The sequence below is a fragment of the Ranitomeya variabilis genome, chromosome 5 (genome assembly GCF_051348905.1).
Source record: "Ranitomeya variabilis isolate aRanVar5 chromosome 5, aRanVar5.hap1, whole genome shotgun sequence".
Classification (NCBI taxonomy): domain Eukaryota; kingdom Metazoa; phylum Chordata; class Amphibia; order Anura; family Dendrobatidae; genus Ranitomeya; species Ranitomeya variabilis.
The window spans coordinates 662,578,709-662,600,173 of NC_135236.1; positions in this window are offsets into that span (position 1 = coordinate 662,578,709).

The window sequence follows — 21,465 nt, forward strand, 5'->3', positions numbered from 1 at the left end:
AGAACATCAGAATCGAGTTGTGAGGGAACACGAGAAACAGACACAACAGTTGTGGGGTACTATCCCGTAAGCACAGCAGGGAAGGACCACAACACACAAGCGCTAGCAGGTAGGCACAGATTTCCACCTGCGAAGGGAACTCTGGAGGTGCCATCGGACCGGCCGGACTTGCGCAGCCCTGTTAACCGTATTCCGGACTGAGGACCCAGAAGCCTTCAGTAAAGAGGTAAAGAGACTGCAACCTGGTGTCCTCGTTATTTACTGCGACTGGCACTACACCGTACCATAACGTTATCATCCCATACCACCACCTTTCATTATGTGCCCCTCAGCAAGGTCACGGACCGGGTCTAGCCACCGTGACAACCCCAGAGCAGAGACTCAGAGGCCCGGTACCGGGTACCCCTCGGCCCTGCGGCAGTGGGGGCGCTACACTGTACCCAAACTCAGGCCCAGTGTATTACACTACGCAATGTAAGTGGCAGAACGTGGCTAGAAGATATACGACAAACAGAATTGACGTAGATCCACTTAGTGCCAATTTAAATCTCCCTTTTTTGGGGGGGAGACTGCACCCAAACTCAGGCCCAGTGTATTACACTACGCAATGTAAGTGGCAGAACGTGGCTGGAAGATATACGACAAACAGAACTGACGTAGATCCACTTAGTGCCAATTTAAATCTCCCTTTTTTTGGGGGGAGACTGCACCCAAACTCAGGCCCACTGTATTACACTACACAATGTAAGTGGCAGAACGTGGCTGGAAGATATATCAAAAAATACAAGGACTGTAGTACAATTTCAATCTCCCTACAATGATCTCAGGACAAGTATGGCAGCAATAAAAAGGACTGCTGCACACAAAGGTGTGGACAAATAAACAATAGAACTGTGCAGAAAGGAGCAACAGGATTTTTGCTTTTAAAAAAGCAGTTGGTTTGCACAGCTGCGTACAAACAGCAATGCAGCTATCAGGGAGCCTTATAAGCTACAGAGCTGATGCACAGAAATCTAGCCTCCACTGTCCCTGCAAAGAAAAGGTGGTGTTGGACAGTGGAAATCGCTACAGCACAAGCGGTTTGAGGGTTAATCTTCCCTTCCTAACTATATCCCTTCTTCTGATGAAGCTGCAGCAACCTCTCCTTATGCTCTGATCGGCAGAAGTAAGATGGTGGTCGGCGTGCACGCCCCTTTATAGCCCCTGTGACGCCGCAGAAAGCAAGCCAATCACTGCCATGCCTTTCTCTAAGATGGTGGGGACCGAGACGTATGTCATCATGCTGCCCACACTCTGCGTCCTCCTTCATTGGCTGAAAAATGGCGCTGAACGCGTCATATGAAACGCGACTTTGGCGCGAAGATTGCCGACCGCATCCACACTGGGATCGGGTCGGGTTTCATGAAACCCGACTTTGCCGAAAGTCGGCGATTTTTGAATTTGTCTGATCCGTTTCGCTCAACCCTAGCTATGACATCACATCTGTGCGTCCTCTGCCTGAGCAGTCACAGTGCAGAGAGCCAGAAGACACAGACGGAGAGGAGTTCGGAGCAGCGAGGAGAGGTGAGTGTCACTTTTATTTATTTTTTTGATGTTTGGAGCATCATACTTTGGCGCATCATATATAGGACCCATTATACACAAGCATCATATGGCTCCCATTATATATGGAGCATTTCATGGCTCCCTTTATATATGGAGCATTATAGGGGCCCATTATACAGTATAGGGGCCCATTGCACTGCTCTCCTTCCCTCATCATCCCTCTGTCAGCGTCTGACGTCACTCGCGCCACTGGAACAAGGAGGAAGAGAAGTGAGTATTGTGGGGTTTTTTTTAATGGGGGCTGTCTAATACACTATAGGATCTGACTATGGGGGGGCTGCTGCCTAATACACTACAGGATCTGACTATGGGGGGCTGCCTAATATACTATAGGATCTGACTATGGGGGGGCTGCTGCCTAATACACTACAGGATCTGACTATGGGGGGGCTGGTGCCTAATACACTACAGGATCTGCCTATGGGGGGCTGGTGCCTAATACACTACAGGATCTGACTATGGAGGGGCTGCTGCCTAATACACTACAGGATCTGACTATGGGGGGGCTGGTGCCTAATACACTACAGGATCTGCCTATGGGGGGCTGGTGCCTAATACACTGCAGGATCTGACTATGGAGGGGCTGCTGCCTAATACACTATAGGATCTGCCTATGGGGGGGCTGGTGCCTAATACACTACAGGATCTGCCTATGGGGGGCTGGTGCCTAATACACTGCAGGATCTGACTATGGAGGGGCTGCTGCCTAATACACTATAGGATCTGCCTATGGGGGGGCTGGTGCCTAATACACTACAGGATCTGCCTATGGGGGGCTGGTGCCTAATACACTGCAGGATCTGACTATGGAGGGGCTGCTGCCTAATACACTATAGGATCTGCCTATGGGGGGGCTGGTGCCTAATACACTACAGGATCTGCCTATGGGGGGCTGGTGCCTAATACACTGCAGGATCTGACTATGGAGGGGCTGCTGCCTAATACACTATAGGATCTGCCTATGGGGGGGCTGGTGCCTAATACACTACAGGATCTGCCTATGGGGGGCTGGTGCCTAATACACTGCAGGATCTGACTATGGGGGGGGGGCTGCTGCCTAATACACTATAGGATCTGCCTATGCGGGGGCTGGTGCCTAATACACTGCAGGATCTGACTATGGGGGGGGCTGCTGCCTAATACACTATAGGATCTGACTATGAGGGGGGGCTGCTGCCTAATACACTATAGGATCTGACTATGGGGGGGGGCTGCTGCCTAATACACTACAGGATCTGACTATGGGGGGCTGCCTAATACACTATAGGATCTGACTATGGGGGGCTGCTGCCTAATTCACTACAGGATCTGACTATGGGGGGCTGCTGCCTAATACACTACAGGATCTGACTATGGGGGGCTGCCTAATACACTATAGGATCTGACTATGTGGGGGGCTGCTGCCTAATACACTACAGGATCTGACTATGGAGGGGCTGCTGCCTAATACACTATAGGATCTGCCTATGGGGGGGCTGGTGCCTAATACACTACAGGATCTGCCTATGGGGGGCTGGTGCCTAATACACTGCAGGATCTGACTATGGGGGGGGGCTGCTGCCTAATACACTATAGGATCTGCCTATGGGGGGCTGGTGCCTAATACACTGCAGGATCTGACTATGGGGGGGGGGCTGCTGCCTAATACACTATAGGATCTGACTATGGGGGGGCTGCTGCCTAATACACTATAGGATCTGACTATGGGGGGGGGCTGCTGCCTAATACACTATAGGATCTGACTATGGGGGGGGGCTGCTGCCTAATACACTACAGGATCTGACTATGGGGGGGCTGCTGCCTAATACACTACAGGTTCTGACTATGGGGGGCTGCCTAATACACTATAGGATCTGACTATGGGGGGCTGCTGCCTAATTCACTACAGGATCTGACTATGGGGGGCTGCTGCCTAATACACTACAGGATCTGACTATGGGGGGCTGCCTAATACACTATAGGATCTGACTATGTGGGGGGCTGCTGCCTAATACACTACAGGATCTGACTATGGGGGGGGGGGCTGCTGCCTGATACACTAATGGATCTGACTCTGGGGGGCTGCTGCCTTATACACTACAGCAGGGGTGTCAAACTGCATTCCTCGAGGGCCTCAAACCATGCGTGTTTTCAAGATTTCCTTAGCATTGCACAAGGTGCAGGAATCATTATCTGTGCAGGTGGTTAAATTATCACCTGTGCAATACAAGGAAATCCTGAAAACATGACCTGTTTGCGGCCCTTGAGGAATGCAGTTTGACACCCCTGCACTACAGGATCTGCCTATGCGGGGGTGCTGCCTAATACTACAGGTTCTGCCTATGGGGGGGGCGCTGCCTTATACACTACAGGATCTGCCTATGGGGGGGTGCTGCCTTATACCACAGGGTCTGCCTATGGGGGGGTGCTGCCTTATACTACTGGGTCTGCCTATATGGGTACTGTCTTGTACTATATTGAGGACTATCTGGCACATTTTACTATATGGAGGTTATCTATTGGGCCATCATACAGTGTGGGGATTACAGTGAAGGGGCCATCATGCAGTGTTGGAGCCATCAAACAGTTTGGAGTCTACTAAGGGGTCACTGTGTGGATGGTACTATACAGTAAGGGGCATCATGCTGTGTATAGGGGAGCTGTACAGGGGGAGACTCGGGACATTACTAAATGTAAAGTGCGCACTTATTGTTATAGGGGAATTCGGGTTACTGTGACTATCAAAGGGGCACACAGGGAATTATTACTTTCTAGGGGGCAAAATATGGGCAGTGTTTTCAAGGGCACTTGCACCTGGCATTACTATATTATAGAGGGGGTGCTTTAGAATTTACACAGCAGGTGCAGTAATAGGGACACATACAGCAGCAGCGGCTCAGTATTGGGGTATCAGGTGCAGTAATAAGGACACATACGGCAGCAGCGGCTCAGTATTGGGGTATCAGGGGCAGTAATAGGGACACATACGGCAGCAGCGGCTCAGTATTGGGGTATCAGGGGCAGTAATAGGGACACATACGGCAGCAGCGGCTCAGTATTGGGGTATCAGGGGCAGTAATAGGGACACATACGGCAGCAGCGGCTCAGTATTGGGGTATCAGGGGCAGTAATAGGGACACATACGGCAGCAGCGGCTCAGTATTGGGGTATCAGGGGCAGTAATAGGGACACATTCATCAGCAGCGGCTCAGTATTGGGGTATCAGCAAGATGAGGAGTTTGTGCAGGTTGGGAATAGATGATGACGGGGCTGGAATGTGAGAAGTGAAACGTGTCTTTGCTGTATTCTCTGCAGATGAGTTGTAGCTGGAAGAAGTTGTCATGTCGGTCTGTGCCAGATGGAAAAGACGTGAAAAGTGAACAACTCCATCAGAAAACATCAGCGGTAAGACATTATCTGTAACTGTGCTGTGATCTCTTATATGATCTGTAGGACTGTATTTACCACTGACCGTACGGTGGTAATATCTATGTTGGTTCTCCTCCACTATTAGGGCGCGTCACCGAATTGTAATCAAGGTCACCTGGTTAGGGGCCCACTGAGAAGCTTCGCCCCCCCCTGAACCAAAACCTTAGCTACGCCTCTGGGCTATATATATATATATATATATATATATATATATATATATATATATATATATATATATATATATATACTAGCTGTACTACCCGGCTTCGCCCGGGTTAATGACTGCTGTTAGCAAAATAGAATGTGTTAACAAAAATTTATTCTGCACACAAAAACCACAAAACAAATAGAAATGTAATTATTAAAAGGCAAAAACTAAGCTAATAGAAGCATTTCTTAACATATATTAGCTTTGTTATACTGAGAATGTCTTTGTTGCCTATATTAACCAATCAGAGCTCAGATTAATTAACTGTAGCAAAATAGAAGCTGAGCTGTGATTGGTTGCTATTGGCAGCCTGATAAATCCCCAGCCAACAGGAAGCCCTCCCCCCTGGCAGTATATATTAGCTCACACATACACATAATAGACAGGTCATGTGACTGACAGCTGCCGTATTTCCTATATGGTACATTTGTTGCTCTTGTAGTTTGTCTGCTTATTAATCAGATTTTTATTTTTGAAGGACAATACCAGACTTCTGTGTGTTTTAGGGCGAGTTTCATGTGTCAAGTTGTGTGTGTTGAGTTGCGTGTGGCGACATGCGTGTAGCGACTTTTGTGAGATGAGTTTTGTGTGGCGACATGCGTGTAGCAACTTTTTGTGTGTCGAGTTGCATGTGACAGGTTAGTGTAGCAAGTTGTGTGCAGCAAGATTTGTGCATGGCGAGTTTTGCGCGTGGCGAGTTTTATGTGTGGTGCGTTTTGAGTATGTGCAAGTTTTGTGTGAGGCAACTTTTGCATGTGGTGCAACCTTTTGTACATGTGGCAATTTTTCTGTGTGTGCAAGTTTTGCATGAGGTGAGTTTTCCATGAGGTGAGTTTTGCACGTGTGGCGAGTTTTGCGTGAGCCTAGTTTTGCATATGGCGAGTTTTGCATGTAGCGAGTTTTGCGCGTGGCGAGTTTTGAGTGGTGACTTTTGTGTTTCGACTTTTATGTGGCGAGGTTGGTGTGTGTGGTGAAATGTGTGCTGAGGGTGGTATATGTGTTCAAGCACGTGGTAGTGTGTGGCGCATTTTGTGTGTGTGTTCATATCCCCGTGTGTGGTGATTATCCCATGTCGGGGCCCCACCTTAGCAACTGTACGGTATATACTCTTTGGCGCCATCACTCTCATTCTTTAAGTCCCCATTGTTCACATCTGGCAGCTGTCAATTTTCCTCCAACACTTTTCCCTTCACTTTTTCCCCATTATGTAGATAGGGGCAAAATTGTTTGGTGAATTGGAACGTGCGGGGTTAAAATTTCACCTCACAACATAGCCTATGACGCTCTCGGGGTCCAGACATGTGACTGTGCAAAATTTTGTGGCTGTAGCTGCGACGGTGCAGATGCCAATCCCGGACATACACACATACATACATACACACATTTAGCTTTATATATTAGATATACCTGTATGTAATCTCCTGTATATAGTATATACCTGTGTGTCATCTCACCTATATATAGTATAAATCTGTATGTCATCTCTTCCTGTATATAGTATATACCTGTATGTCATCTCCTCCTATACATAGCATATACCTGTATGTCATCTCCTCCTGTATATACTATATACCTGTAGGTAATCTGTTCCTGTATATAGTATATACCTGTGTGTCATCTCCTCCTGTATATAGTATATACCTGTATGTCATCTCCTCCTGTATGTAGTATGTACCTGTATGTCATCTCCTCCTCTATATAGTATATACCTGTGTGTCATCTCTCCTGTATATAGTATATATCTGTGTGTCATCTCCTCCTGTATATAGTATATACCTGTGTGTCATCTCCCCTGTAAATAGTATATACCTGTGTGTCATCTCCTCCTGTATATAGTATATACCTGTATGTCATCTCCTCCTGTATATACTTTATACCTGTGTGTCATCTCTCCTGTATATAGTATATGCCTGTGTGTCATCTCCCCTGTATATAGTATTTACCTGTGTGTCATCTCTCCTGTATATAGTATATATCTGTGTGTCATCTCCTTCTGTATATAGTATATACCTGTGTGTCATCTCCTCCTGTATATAGTATATACCTGTATGTCATCTCCTCCTGTATATAGTATACATCTGTATGTCATCTCCTCCTGTATTAGACCTCGTTCACACGTTATTTGGTTAGTATTTTTACCTCAGTATTTGTAAGCTAAATTGGCAGCCTGATAAATCCCCAGCCTACAGGAAGCCCACCCCCTGGCAGTATATATTAGCTCACACATACACATAATAGACTGGTCATGTGACTGACAGCTGCCGGATTCCTATATGGTACATTTGTTGCTCTTGTAGTTTGTCTGCTTATTAATCAGATTTTTATTTTTGAAAGATAATACCAGACTTGTGTGTGTTTTAGGGCGAGTTTCGTGTGTCAAGTTGTGTGTGTTGAGTTGCGTGTGGCGACATGCATGTAGAGACTTTTGTGAGATGAGTTTTGTGTGGCGACATGCGTGTAGCAACTTTTTGTGTGTCGAGTTGCATGTGACAGGTTAGTGTAGCAAGTTGTGTGCAGCAAGTTTTGCGCATGGCGAGTTTTGCGCGTGGCGAGTTTTATGTGTGGTGCCTTTTGAGTATGTGCAAGTTTTGTGTGAGGCAACTTTTGCATGTGTTGCAACTTTTGTGCATGTGGCAATTTTTCCGCGTGTGCAAGTTTTGCATGTGGCGAGTTTTCCATGTGGCGAGTTTTGCACGTGTGGCGAGTTTTGCATGTGGAGAGTTTTGCGCGTGGCGAGTTTTGAGCGGCGACTTTTGTGTTTCGACTTTGATGTGGCGAGGTTGGTGTATGTGTGGGGAAATGTGCGCTGACGGTGGTATATGTGTTCGAGCACGTGGTAGTGTGTGGCGCATTTTGTGTGTGTGTTCATATCCCCGTGGTGGTGTGGTGATTATCCCATGTCGGGGCCCCACCTTAGCAACTGTACAGTATATACTCTTTGGCGCCATCGCTGTCATTCTTTAAGTCCCCCTTGTTCACATCTGGCAGCTGTTAATTTGCCTCCAACACTTTTCCTTTCATTTTTTCCCCATTATGTAGATAGGGGCAAAATTGTTTGGTGAATTGGAAAGCGCGGGGTTAAAATTTCACCTCACAACATAGCCTATGACGCTCTCGGGGTCCAGACGTGTGACTGTGCAAAATTTTGTGGCTGTAGCTGCGACGGTTCAGATGCCAATCCCGGACATACACACATACACACATTCAGCTTTATATATTAGATATATATATCCAGAACGAGTGGGATAATAATTCATAAAACCACCATCAGGTTACAGTAGGGCTGAGTAACAATACATACTGTTCTCTCTGTGCGCATTCTCCTATATCTGACAAGTCAGTGCCCTATCTAATAATTCCTTTGAAGTCAGGGGAGGTTTTTATGCCTAATTGTTGGAATCACTGTCACATTTTGAGAGTCTGATGTCACATAAAGTGACTGCAGAAATTTTGTCTAGAACCCAGAATACCCATATAAAACGTATTTAACATACTTATTTAATACTTTATTAGTTCAAAATTAAAAATCTGCAATACAGGTTTTACACTCCCAATTCTAAAGTAGGTGTCGTGTCGCACTCTGCTAGGTGTCGTAGTGGAGAATCCAAGACAATGAAAACTAAATATATGGATTTACAGAAACTGTCTCTATATTCTCCCTTCACTTATTTAACATTGGCAGTCTCTTAACTACAGCATTTAAGGAGGGAAACATCCAGGATCAGAGTTTGCTCCCATCCCGGCTGTGGCAGTAGGACATCAGCTGTAGGTTCCAGTTCACACTGCGGAATACAAGGAAAGCTCGGGAGCACATGCAAATCCTTTACTTGACTCTTGAGCAAGTGTGTACTTTTCTCTGGACAAAATGTTAAATTGCAAAAAAACACAAAATAAAAAAACCCTTAAAACAGTAATACTTTATTAGCTCAAAATTAAAGTTCTGCAATACAGGTTTTACACTCCCAATTCTAAAGTAGGTGTCGTGTCGCACTCTGCTAGGTGTCATAGTGGGGAATCCAAGACAATGCAAACTAAATATATGGAGTTAAGGAAACTTAACTATTAATATATTCTCCCTTCAAAAAATTCCCTACCTTGCCATGGAGGTTGGCGCCCTAATATATCCGAAGAGGCGCCCCCGCTCACTGTCGGCTGGACCTCGTGTCGCCTATTATACACCCTACCACCAAGAAATTACAAGTTAAACACATGCAAAAAAAAACAAGAGTATAAAATCAATGATAGAATGATGATACCACAAGTATATTGAACTTTCCAGAGGCCGATGGACCAAGTCCAATAGATACAGCATCAGCCCCTTGCTCAAAAGATAATACAACCGTATAGCATATAAGGGGAACAGCTCCCAATCACATATTTCCAAGATTATATGTAACATACATGCTCAATAATTATATATATTATTAATGATGGTACTTATCCCATCACGGAACACTGTCCAGACTCGTTTCTCCCCACTGGTTGTTGAGGTTCATCAGGGAACTTCAGGTGATCCAGAATCCAAAGTTCTTAGGGCAGGTACCATCAAGGTGGAATTCCCTATTGCTGCTGATCCAATGTAGCCGAAATCAATATGGCCACTCCTGCTTTTTTCTCGTTTTGGGAGGCTAAGTATACTATGGGATAGAGGCGCTTAGCAAAATTACAGTTTCCATTAAGGTGTAAATGGGCTTCTTGCAGAAAAACAGCGTCTGCTTGTTGGGTACATAACTCGTTTATAACCAGACGTCTTTTAGTGTTGGAATTTACACCCTAAGGGCTTGTTCACACTTTGCAGATTTTGCTGCGGATTTTTCCGCAGCGGATTTGGAAAAACCGCAGTGCAAAATCCGCTGCGGTTTTGACTGCGGATTTTCCTGCGTTTTCATCTGCGGATTCCTCTGCGGGTTTTCAACAGCACTTTCCTATTGGTGCATGTTGAAAACCGCTGCGGAATCCGCAGAAAGAAGTGACATGCTCCTTCTTTTTTTCCGCAGCAATTCCGCGCAGTTTTTAAAGGGATTTTCCGCAATGTGGGCACAGCGGTTTTTGTTTTCCATAGGGTAACATTTTACTGTACCCTGCATGGAAAACTGCTGCGGATCCGCAGCGGCAAACCCGCTGCGGATCCGCAGCAAAAACCGCAAAGTGTGAACATAGCCTTAACATTTAGTGATGAGAGATTAACCATTATCTAAATCTTGATGATGAAGGGCGAATTAAGTTTTACCTAAAATGGAGTGATACTGTTCTCCAGTCTGAGGGTTGATTGCATTCTGGTGAGGGATCGCTCTTGTAGAAGTTCTCATCTTACCTACTAAGATACAGAAGAGATTGGGGAAGACTAAGACATAATGGAGCGCCCCCACTGCCGCAGGGCCGAGGGGTACCCGGCACCGGGCCTCTAAGTCTCTGTTCTGGGGTTGTCACGGTGGCTAGGCCCGGTCCGTGACCCTGCCGGTCAGTGGGAGACGTCCGGTGAGTGGGTGGTGAATGGTGGTGTAGTGGTGAAGTGCCGGTCGCAGTAAATAACGAGGACACCAGGTTGCAGTCTCTTTACCTCTTTACTGAAGATCTCTGGGTCCTCAGTCCGGATCCCGGATAACCAGGCTGCGCAAGTCCGGCCGGTCCAATGGCACCTCCAGAGTTCTCTTTGCAGGTGGAAATCTGTGCCTTCCTGCTAGCGCTATGTGTTGCGGTCCTTCCCTGCTGTGCTTACGGAAAGTCCCCACAACTGTTGTGTCTGTTTCTTAAGTTCCCTCACAACACGATTAGATGATGTTATGCTAATCCTCCGTCCCTCCCTGATGTTACGGTTAGGACGGCACCCGTTTGACGGGTAGGCTCGGAGCTCTTCCGGGACCCTAGAGTCGCCCCTCTCCACAAGTTGCCCCCCAAGACTGCATAGGTGATTTAGGTGAGACAGCCCGCCTGAGACTGACTGTCCTGCCGTAGGTTCGAAGTATTGCCTGAAGCTGTATATAGAAATACTTCCTTCGGCGTTCCGGCCACCGGTTGTTTGCGCCTCAGTAGGATGTTGCCTCGGTCTTACAGCACGACTCCTACTGGTATTCTCCTTGTTGCTTTGATCTCGTTTCTCACTCAGCACAATCTATCTCGCTTCCAATCCCTCCTTGGGCACCGCCGCTATGCTGAGCAGGCACGGCCCCGTTACGTTCGCTCAAGTTGCCAAGTCTCTGTCAGGATCCCACCCCTGACAGGGACCCTACCGAATCTTCCCCTGCAACACCCTCTGCCACAAGGTGTTGCCTGGTTCCCATCCAGTCGGCTTTCTCTCTAACTTCCTGCCTGACCCCCAGTTTTACCAGTATGTGAGGAGTGGCCTAATGAATAGAACCCTTAGCTCCCCCTGGAGGCCCGGCTGTGAAATGTATTGGTGTCTGTGATACCTGGTCAGATGAACTCCTTCAGTGCCATCAGACGTACCATAGCTCCCCTTAGCGGCGGAGCCACAGTACTGCAATGACCAGGACTCTGGGGCACTGCACTCCCCCCCGGTTAAATCCAGTACTCCTGGACTGGGAAGAAAACAACAATACAGGTTAGCAAAAAGACATACAATTTTTGTTGAGTGCAATAACAATAAGTATACTTGAACAGAGCTTCCCTTTATGGGAGGTGAGGACACTTGAACGTTACAAACATGGTTAAATATTATAAATTACAGGCTATAAACAACTCCTGTTACCCAACCGGGTATTCTACTTAGTGCAAAATTGTTGAACAATAATTTAACATTGCCTTTAAGGATGTACACTCTAAATCCACTAAAGACCTTCTTATAACACATTATAAGGCTTGAGCAACTGTGCTACATTCTCCTACTTTACGTCTGCAGGACCGCCTGTCCTAACTGCTCCAGGCCTGCTGCCTCTCCTTTCTTTACAGGACCGCCCCTTTCAGCCCGGGCCTACTGCCTTTTCAACTACTATACACAGTATAGAACATAACATTACTTTCAGTTTGAAATCACTGAGCCATCTCTATATGGCTCTAAGGAGGACTCGCCACTAACCCCTACGGGTTCACTTTCTGTCCTCATTTTTCTATCAACATTATCAAACATTAAACTTCCATCATTACTTTTCTTACTAACATATATGCAGGACGCTACGTCTACCCCTACGGGTCTGCTGCATCTTTCTTCTAACTTTCACTTATGCAGGACTTCATGTCTACCCCTACGGGTCTACTGCACCTTTCCAATAATTACTTTATCTCAGAACACATTATTAAACACTTCTTTCTTTCAACGAGTTAGTTGCATATAACTTGTACATATCAGCAGCATCATTAACTTTCTCTTTTAAGACATCATTAGCACTTTACTGTTTTAAGGCAGTATTACTCGTAAGTACACAGGTGAACATCCCCTTTAAGAGGGGACCAAGTCTTTATGAGGTAGCGCATCTTCTCAAGCTACCAGTCCATACTCAGCAAAGGCTCCAGTGCGGTATCTTCGCAAAGAGTCCTTCTTTAAGTAAAACCAGTAAGGAGCACCTTTAAGAAGGTGCAAACTATTTACAAGCAGTTTGTATCATGCACTGTTCATGATTGCGGCAGTTCTTGATAACATAGAAAAGATAGAAAATAACCAAAGAGCAATAGGGATCCCGGGTCAACAAAGGGATCCCTTTAAGAGTTAACCCTGGACGGGTTTAGCAGCAAAACAGTAGAACAATAACTATTTACATGGTAAAGCGTTGTTGCTTACTCAGTCTTGTAGGGTAGGGGGTGGTCTTCTTCCAGGCCTCACCCGGCCAACGGATCGCCTTGGTGCGGCAAGGGCCGGTCCTGGCTCCAGCAGCGACAGGATCCCTCGCCGGGATGCCCCCCTAGCTTGTGGGCGAGCGCGACCCAGAGGCACGCGGTGGACCCGGACCTCCTGAGGTTCCGCGGGGACGGGCTCCGGCACCTTCTCTACAGAAGGCTCATCATCCGGCGTTCCAGCAGCAGCCTGCAGGGCGACGCACCGCTGGACACCCCGAGCTATCCAGCCAGTTCCACCCGCTTCCCTCCTCCACCGGGTGTAGGTCACGGCATCGCCAGGCTCCAGGTCGGCGTCATACCATCCTCCACAGGGCTCGACTTCTTCACGGTCAACGCGGACCTGCAGTGGCTCCCCGATCTCTTGGATAACTCCCTTTCCGTGTCGGGAGTTAAAGGAGACCACCACACCCCAGTGGGACGGTGGGGTTTCTTCCACACTGGTTAGATCAACCTGGGCTGCAGGCTGAGGTCTGTTCCGCCAGGCTGCCATGAGGCGCCGCAGATGTTCGGCCTCCGGCAGGATCCTCAAGCCCGATGCGCGCAGCTCACACTCTGCCGCGGCCTGGATGGAGGAAGCAGGGGACACTGGAGACAGGCGGACCTCCATAGGCCGGCCCAGCCGAGCGATCACACGGGCATCGGCTTCCAAGCGGTAGGCTATCCGCCGGGCCTCGGCTTCGGCCACGCACTCCTCGGACGGTGGCCGGGGAGGTCGGCCCATCATTGGCTCCGCAAGGGTCAGCTCCCGCAGTGATGGCGTATCCTGGGTTGCATCGGGCTGTACAGCCTCTCGCCGAGTCTGGTCATTCTCATGCGGTGCTCCCGGCGTCGCCATTTTCGCTTCTTCTCCAGTGTCCTCTTCCCGCGGTCTCTTTCGTGGGCGGCCCCGTCTCCATGGTCTCCACCCTCCAAACAAGATCAGGAGGCGGACCTCCGCTGTTGACGGACACGTCCTCAGGACACAGAAATATTTAGACTGGGCGGCCATTGTCTTTCGCGCTCTTCAGCTTGTCTACGCCCACTCCACGCCCCTCTTCTTCTCCTGCGCTCTCCTCAGCGCTGTAATGGCGGCGGATTTTGGTGGTAAATGGCGCAGCACAGTCCTTGCAATAAAGTACAGTCCAAGCACAATAAATCACAGTTCCAAGGCACACATGACCTGATTCTTCAGGCTTAAGTACATCCTGTTCGTGACGCCAAGTTGGAGCGCCCCCACTGCCGCAGGGCCGAGGGGTACCCGGCACCGGGCCTCTAAGTCTCTGTTCTGGGGTTGTCACGGTGGCTAGGCCCGGTCCGTGACCCTGCCGGTCAGTGGGAGACGTCCGGTGAGTGGGTGGTGAATGGTGGTGTAGTGGTGAAGTGCCGGTCGCAGTAAATAACGAGGACACCAGGTTGCAGTCTCTTTACTGAAGATCTCTGGGTCCTCAGTCCGGATCCCGGATAACCAGGCTGCGCAAGTCCGGCCGGTCCAATGGCACCTCCAGAGTTCTCTTTGCAGGTGGAAATCTGTGCCTTCCTGCTAGCGCTATGTGTTGCGGTCCTTCCCTGCTGTGCTTACGGAAAGTCCCCACAACTGTTGTGTCTGTTTCTTAAGTTCCCTCACAACACGATTAGATGATGTTATGCTAATCCTCCGTCCCTCCCTGATGTTACGGTTAGGACGGCACCCGTTTGACGGGTAGGCTCGGAGCTCTTCCGGGACCCTAGAGTCGCCCCTCTCCACAAGTTGCCCCCCAAGACTGCATAGGTGATTTAGGTGAGACAGCCCGCCTGAGACTGACTGTCCTGCCGTAGGTTTGAAGTATTGCCTGAAGCTGTATATAGAAATACTTCCTTCGGCGTTCCGGCCACCGGTTGTTTGCGCCTCAGTAGGATGTTGCCTCGGTCTTACAGCACGACTCCTACTGGTATTCTCCTTGTTGCTTTGATCTCGTTTCTCACTCAGCACAATCTATCTCGCTTCCAATCCCTCCTTGGGCACCGCCGCTATGCTGAGCAGGCACGGCCCCGTTACGTTCGCTCAAGTTGCCAAGTCTCTGTCAGGATCCCACCCCTGACAGGGACCCTACCGAATCTTCCCCTGCAACACCCTCTGCCACAAGGTGTTGCCTGGTTCCCATCCAGTCGGCTTTCTCTCTAACTTCCTGCCTGACCCCCAGTTTTACCAGTATGTGAGGAGCGGCCTAATGAATAGAACCCTTAGCTCCCCCTGGAGGCCCGGCTGTGAAATGTCTTGGTGTCTGTGATACCTGGTCAGATGAACTCCTTCAGTGCCATCAGACGTACCATAGCTCCCCTTAGCGGCGGAGCCACAGTACTGCAACGACCAGGACTCTGGGGCGCTGCAATAACATATACTATAAGATAACAAACAAAAATAATGTCACCATTAGGGAAGGGAAAAAAAGGGAGGGGAAAAATTAAGTGCCGTATTAAGGATACGTGGGGTGTCATGAAGCAGAGCAGAAATCGGAGATGAGGGGAATCACATTGTCCATCGCCCACCGCCCAACAATAATGAGATTAAAATAGTGTATGAGAAAAGATAAATGTACGTTAACTTAAAGCATTTCTATGCAAAAGATCACAGTCAGAAATCCAACAACGGTAAACAAGATAAACGAATACAGTATATAGATGAAGGGTAGTGTCACCAATATACTGAGATTAAGTAAAAGCACAATTCATCAGCTCGGGTCAAGATGTGTTGCTTCTCGTGGTGAGGAACCGTTTTTCCTGGATGCTACTCGTTGCCAGATCGGTGAAGGTGCGGTGAAAGGAAATTCCAACTCCCAATCTGGTAGACAAGGAGCTGGAATGTCCAATTCGGTACGAAAAGTTACCAGATCTCGGGGAGAGCGTAGAGTAACTGGACGCCAATTTTTCATATCTGTAAAGGGCAAATGGCAAGTTCCACTTATATTGGAAGTTTTTGTTCCTCACAGCAAGAAGGAGGGTTCTTAGGAGTCTTCTTCTTTGAAGGAGAGATCAGGGTATAGCTGAATAAGAGTTCCTTCAAATTAGATCTTGTGGAGTTTATGAGCTTTGGACAATTTGGACTATTTTAATTGAAAGTCATGGACACAACAGATCATATCTGGCTGAGACTGACAGTTTTTGGTGAGGAGGGCTCTGTGTGCTCTGTCCAACTTTAATTTGTGAGAGGAAGGTTGGTCCAGGATGGAACTGAATAACGATGCAAGTAGAGCATAAAGATCCTCAGAGCTTGTTGCTTCAGGAATATCTCTCTCTCTGATATTGTTGTCTAGGTCTTCAAGGTGCTTATTTGTCTCATTTAAGGCCTTAGTGTAAGAGGTGACATTACTCTGTAGCTTGGAGATGTATTGTCTGGTAATGTCATGCTCTGTTTCCGTGAAGTCCACTCTGTCCATGAGAAGTTTGACATCCTGACGCATGGAGTTATTTTCTGCTCTGCAGGCATCCTTTACCTCAGACAAGGGATTTACAGTCGTGTTTAGTAGTGAGGTGACTGAGGTATTTTTCCAGTGACTTGTTTCCTGAGGGTAAAGCCATTTCTCCTAATTCAGTGTATGAGGGGGAATCCTGAGAGCCTCCTTCCGAGTCTTGAAGATAAAGTAGAGCATTGAATGATGGGGCTGCCCCCAACTCCGTATCGGGGAGGGGGAGCAACCAGGCTCCTCGATTTTTTTTCCTAGTCCTCCCTTATGAGCTGATTGTTGTTGAGATATTGGTGACATAGTATTTCTGGTACGGATTTTTTGCAGTATAAGTGGAAGGGTAGAAGAGGTTTGAGTTTTGGTTGATCTGAAAGGAGGTATCCTCAATGGCGTATACAAAGGCCCAGGGAAGAAGCTTGCAGGTAATGGAGAGAGTGGGTGCTTGGTATCTCTCTCACTACTGCACCTTGTGAAGAGCTAGCTGAGGGTTGTTGTCCTTTTAGTTGCAAGTCTAGTGACTGTATACGGGGAATGTCTTCATCTCGTTGTGGATCGAGGCTTAGAAGAGATTCCTCCTTGTTGCATCCCAGCAGAAGACAGGACGCCTTTGGCACAACTCGCGGTTTTGTTACTATAAAGTGGTGACATTTTTTTGTTGAGAAGTTTAGGGACACGTTTTCCCTTTACAAAGAACCGGTCTAGGGATGTTAGATGGGTTGTTGAATTTCATAATCTTGGGAGTAATTCAGTTCTCTCCTGCTTTTTCCCGGCCAGTTTGTTTTAAATGCTTATGTGATTTCTTCTCTCTATGGACAGTGACGTGGGGAATGGTGTTTCTACATATCCATCATGCTCTGTTACAAGGCATATCTCTCTGGTCTGTGAGATTTGATTTTCATGCAAATATATCAGTAGCCAACTTGTGGACCGGTATGGTTAAAGTATAGTCAATTTGATGCAGTAACCTGAAAATGATAATGCAGTTACATGTAGTGCCACTAGGTGGTAGTAGAGTGCTACAGATGATTAATTATATTGCAGACTATGATACAAATGGATCTAAGTCCGATACACCCCTTCAGTGCCAGTAAACGGCGGATCTCAGAGTAGTCTTCAGGGGAGGAAGGTTTCACCTGCTTTAATCCTTTACCACTTCAGGAGGTCCCTCGCAAGAAGGGCTTCCACAGGATGACAGACAGGGTCAGAAGTTTGGGGGGAAGCCACCTCAACTACCACAGTGGAGAGTGCAGGCGGCGTGGGGCCACAGAGGTAATTCAGGGAGAGTTTCCCAGGTTATTATTACCGTAGGTGGAGCGGTACTCTGGGATGGTGCTGCACCGCTTAGTGATGAATATCACAAGATGGCGGCGGCCAATTGATAATGGCGGGCAGGGCTGCCACTAGGAATTTCAGGGCCCCATACTGGCAAAATGTTAACATTATCCTCAAAAAAATAAAATAAATCACTCCAGTAATAATATCCCTTAATTAGCCCCTATGGTAATAATCTCCCCCATCCTGGCCCCGTGTGTCTCATTCCTGGCTCCAGCCATATGTTCTCCCATCCTGCCCTCATGAATATCCATTCTCCCCATGTGATGTCCCATCCTGCCCCATGTTCCTGCTGCATCTGTCCCATGATCCTGCCCCATGTCTCCACCGTATCCATCCTGCCTCGTGTCTCCATTCTGTCCCATGTCTCCATTCTGCCTTGTGTCACCATCCTGCCTCATGTCTCCATTCTGCCCCATGTCCCTATTCTGCCCCGTGTCTCCATTCTGCCCCATGTCTCCATTCTGCCTCGTGTCACCATCCTGCCTCATGTCTCCATTCTGCCCCATGTCCCTATTCTGCCCCGTGTCTCCATTCTGCCCCGCGTCTCCATTCTGCCCCGTGTCTCTATCCTGCCCGTCTCCATCCTGCTTCATGTCTCCATCCTGCTTCATGTCTCCATCCTGCCTCATGTCTCCATTCTGCCCCATGTCCCTATTCTGCCCCGTGTCTCCATTCTGCCCCGCGTCTCCATTCTGCCCCACGTCTCCATCCTGCTTCATGTCTCTATTCTGCCCCGTGTCTCCATTCTGCCCCGCGTCTCCATTCTGCCCCGTGTCTCTATCCTGCCCGTCTCCATCCTGCTTCATGTCTCCATCCTGCTTCATGTCTCCATCCTGCCCCGTGTCTCCATCCTGCTTCATGTCTCCATCCTGCCCCGTGTCTCCATCCTGCCCCCGTGTCTCCATTCTGCCTCGTGTCTCTATCCTGCCCTCTTGTCTCCATCCTGCCCCCGTACCTCCATGGTGACACAGAACCCACTTTAGCTAACCAATACAAACACCAAGACACAGTAATATTCTTTGGACTAAAAATTGGCTGTGAAGCTTTATCAAGAGTTACATACAGTAAATTATTTTAATAAATAACCGTAATATTATAAATAAATAAATAACACTAAATATTTCATCCACTAAAAATTGACACAATCCTACCAGCAGGGCCGGGCGATTTTCCCACTACCAAAACTTCAGGACTAAACATACAATGAACATAAGAAGAGGAGGGCGGCGGGTGCTTCACTCCTTTACGGCTCCTGTAGAATGAGCAGCTGCTGAGGTAGAGCCAGCTATTTATAGAAACAATTCTTCCCGCTCTTTTTACTTAAACCAATGAAAATAGAGATAAAAGAACCAATGAAAAACTGGTTCAAACTGGAACAACTGCTCCTGTCATACACAGCTTACTGACATTAACCCTTTGTAACAGAGCCCTAAAAAAACTCATAATACACCTCAGCTGCTGCAGAACCTCATAATAATACATCTCAGCTGCTGCAGAACCTCATAATACATCTCAGCTGCTGCAGGACATCATAATACACCTCAGCTGCTGCAGAACATCATTGGTAAATGTGGTGGCTGCAGCCATTGACTTTGTATCCAGGCATTGAGCATTTTTTATCACTCTTCCTTATTACAGATGGATAAATCTTGCAGGACCCCCTCTTATCAGGAATGAAGCCCCCCAGTAATACACTCCACCTTGCCTCCTGTTATGGTCAGGTATATGTTGCTCACAGACTGCTGCTATTACAGTATTATGGATCTTGTGTTTCCTCCATTCACCTCCAGCCTCTGACAATTCCCTGACGACCCCTATAATTGAGCAGCAGGGAGTGCTGCGCATGCGCCTGAGCCGAGTTTTCTTTGCACTGGCGCCTAGTGGCCAGCAGATGGAGCCGGAGAGGTGGATTGCTGCAGCCTCCGCATTACATCATCGCTCCTCCGAGGGGGTGAGCCTGGCATGAGTCAGCTGGTGAGGAGGGCGTCTGCGGGAGGAGACGGGAAACTTTCATTGTATGTGATGCAATAACACCTGGGGTCGGCATCCATAGGGGGCGCCGCAGGAATGTGCCCCCAGGACGGGCATCTTGGGCTGCCCACTGTTAATTCTCTCCTTCCCGTTTTCTCCCCGGCTTCTTAGGGTCAATATTTGGTCCCTGAGCGAATCTTCCCAAATTTGGTCAATAAGCAAATCCTCCCTAATTTGGGCCCTGAGTGAATCCTCCCAAATTTAGTCCCTAAGCGAATCCCACCTAATTTGGGCACCCGAGCGAATCTTCCGAAATTTGGTCCCTGAGCGAATCCTCCCAAATTTGGGCCAAGTTTCCAACTTACCCAGATCCATCTGTAGCAGAATACTATCTTCTCTTGTATTAACTGCTTTACATAGTTTTGTATCATCTGCAAATATCGATAGTTTACTGTGTAAACCCATACCTCCCAACTTTTGAGGAAGGGAAAGAGGGACAAAGTCAGCGCGCCGCTGAAAATTTTAGGCCACACCTCTGACCACACCCATTTCACAACTAGTGACGCCCCAACCACACCCATTTAGCACTTCTGATCACAATGTTTCGTAAACAATAATTATAAACAAAAAAAATATGGCCACACAGTGCTCCATACAGTATAATGGGCCCACATGATGCTGCATACTGTATAATAGCCCCACATGATGCTCCATACTGTATAATGGCCCCAAATGATGCTGCGTACAGTGTACTGGCCCCCCGTGATGCTCCATACAGTATCATAGGCCCACTTGATGCTGCATACTGTATAATGGCCACACATGATGCTCCATACTGTATAATGGCCTCAAATGATTCTGCGTACAGTGTACTGGCCCCACATGATGCTCCATACTGTATAATGGCCACATATGATGCTCCATACTGTATAATGGCCCCAAATGATGCTGCGTACAGTGTACTGGCCCCACGTGATGCTCCATACACTATAATGGGCCCACATGATGCTGCATACTGTATAATGGCCCACATGATGCTCCATACTGTATAATGGCCCCAAATGATGCTGCGTACAGTGTACTGGCTCCACATGATGCTCCATACAGTATCATAGGCCCACATGATGCTGCATACTGTATAATGGCCACACATGATGCTCCATACTGTATAATGGCCTCAAATGATGCTGCGTACAGTGTACTGGCCCCACTTGATGCTCCAAACTGTATAATGGCCACACATGATGCTCCATACTGTATAATGGCCCCAAATGATGCTGCGTACAGTGTACTGGCCCCACGTGATGCTCCATACAGTATAATGGGCCCACATGATGCTGCATACTGTATAATGACCACACATGATGCTCCTTACTGTATAATGGCTCCACATGATGCTCCATACTGTATAATGGCCACACAGTGCCCCATACTGTATAATGGCCACACATAATGCTCCATACTGTATAATGGCCCAACATGATGCTGCGTACAGTATACTTGCCCCACGTGATGGTCCATACAGTATAATGGCCCCACATGATGCTTTGTACAGTATAATGGCCCCACACGATGCTGGGTACAGTATAATGGCCACACATAATGCTGGGTACAGTATAATGGCCCCACACGATGCTCCATACAGTATAATGGCCCCACACAATGCTGGGTACAGTATAATGGCCACACATAGTTACCCCACCCCCATCATTGCCTTCTCCATCACTA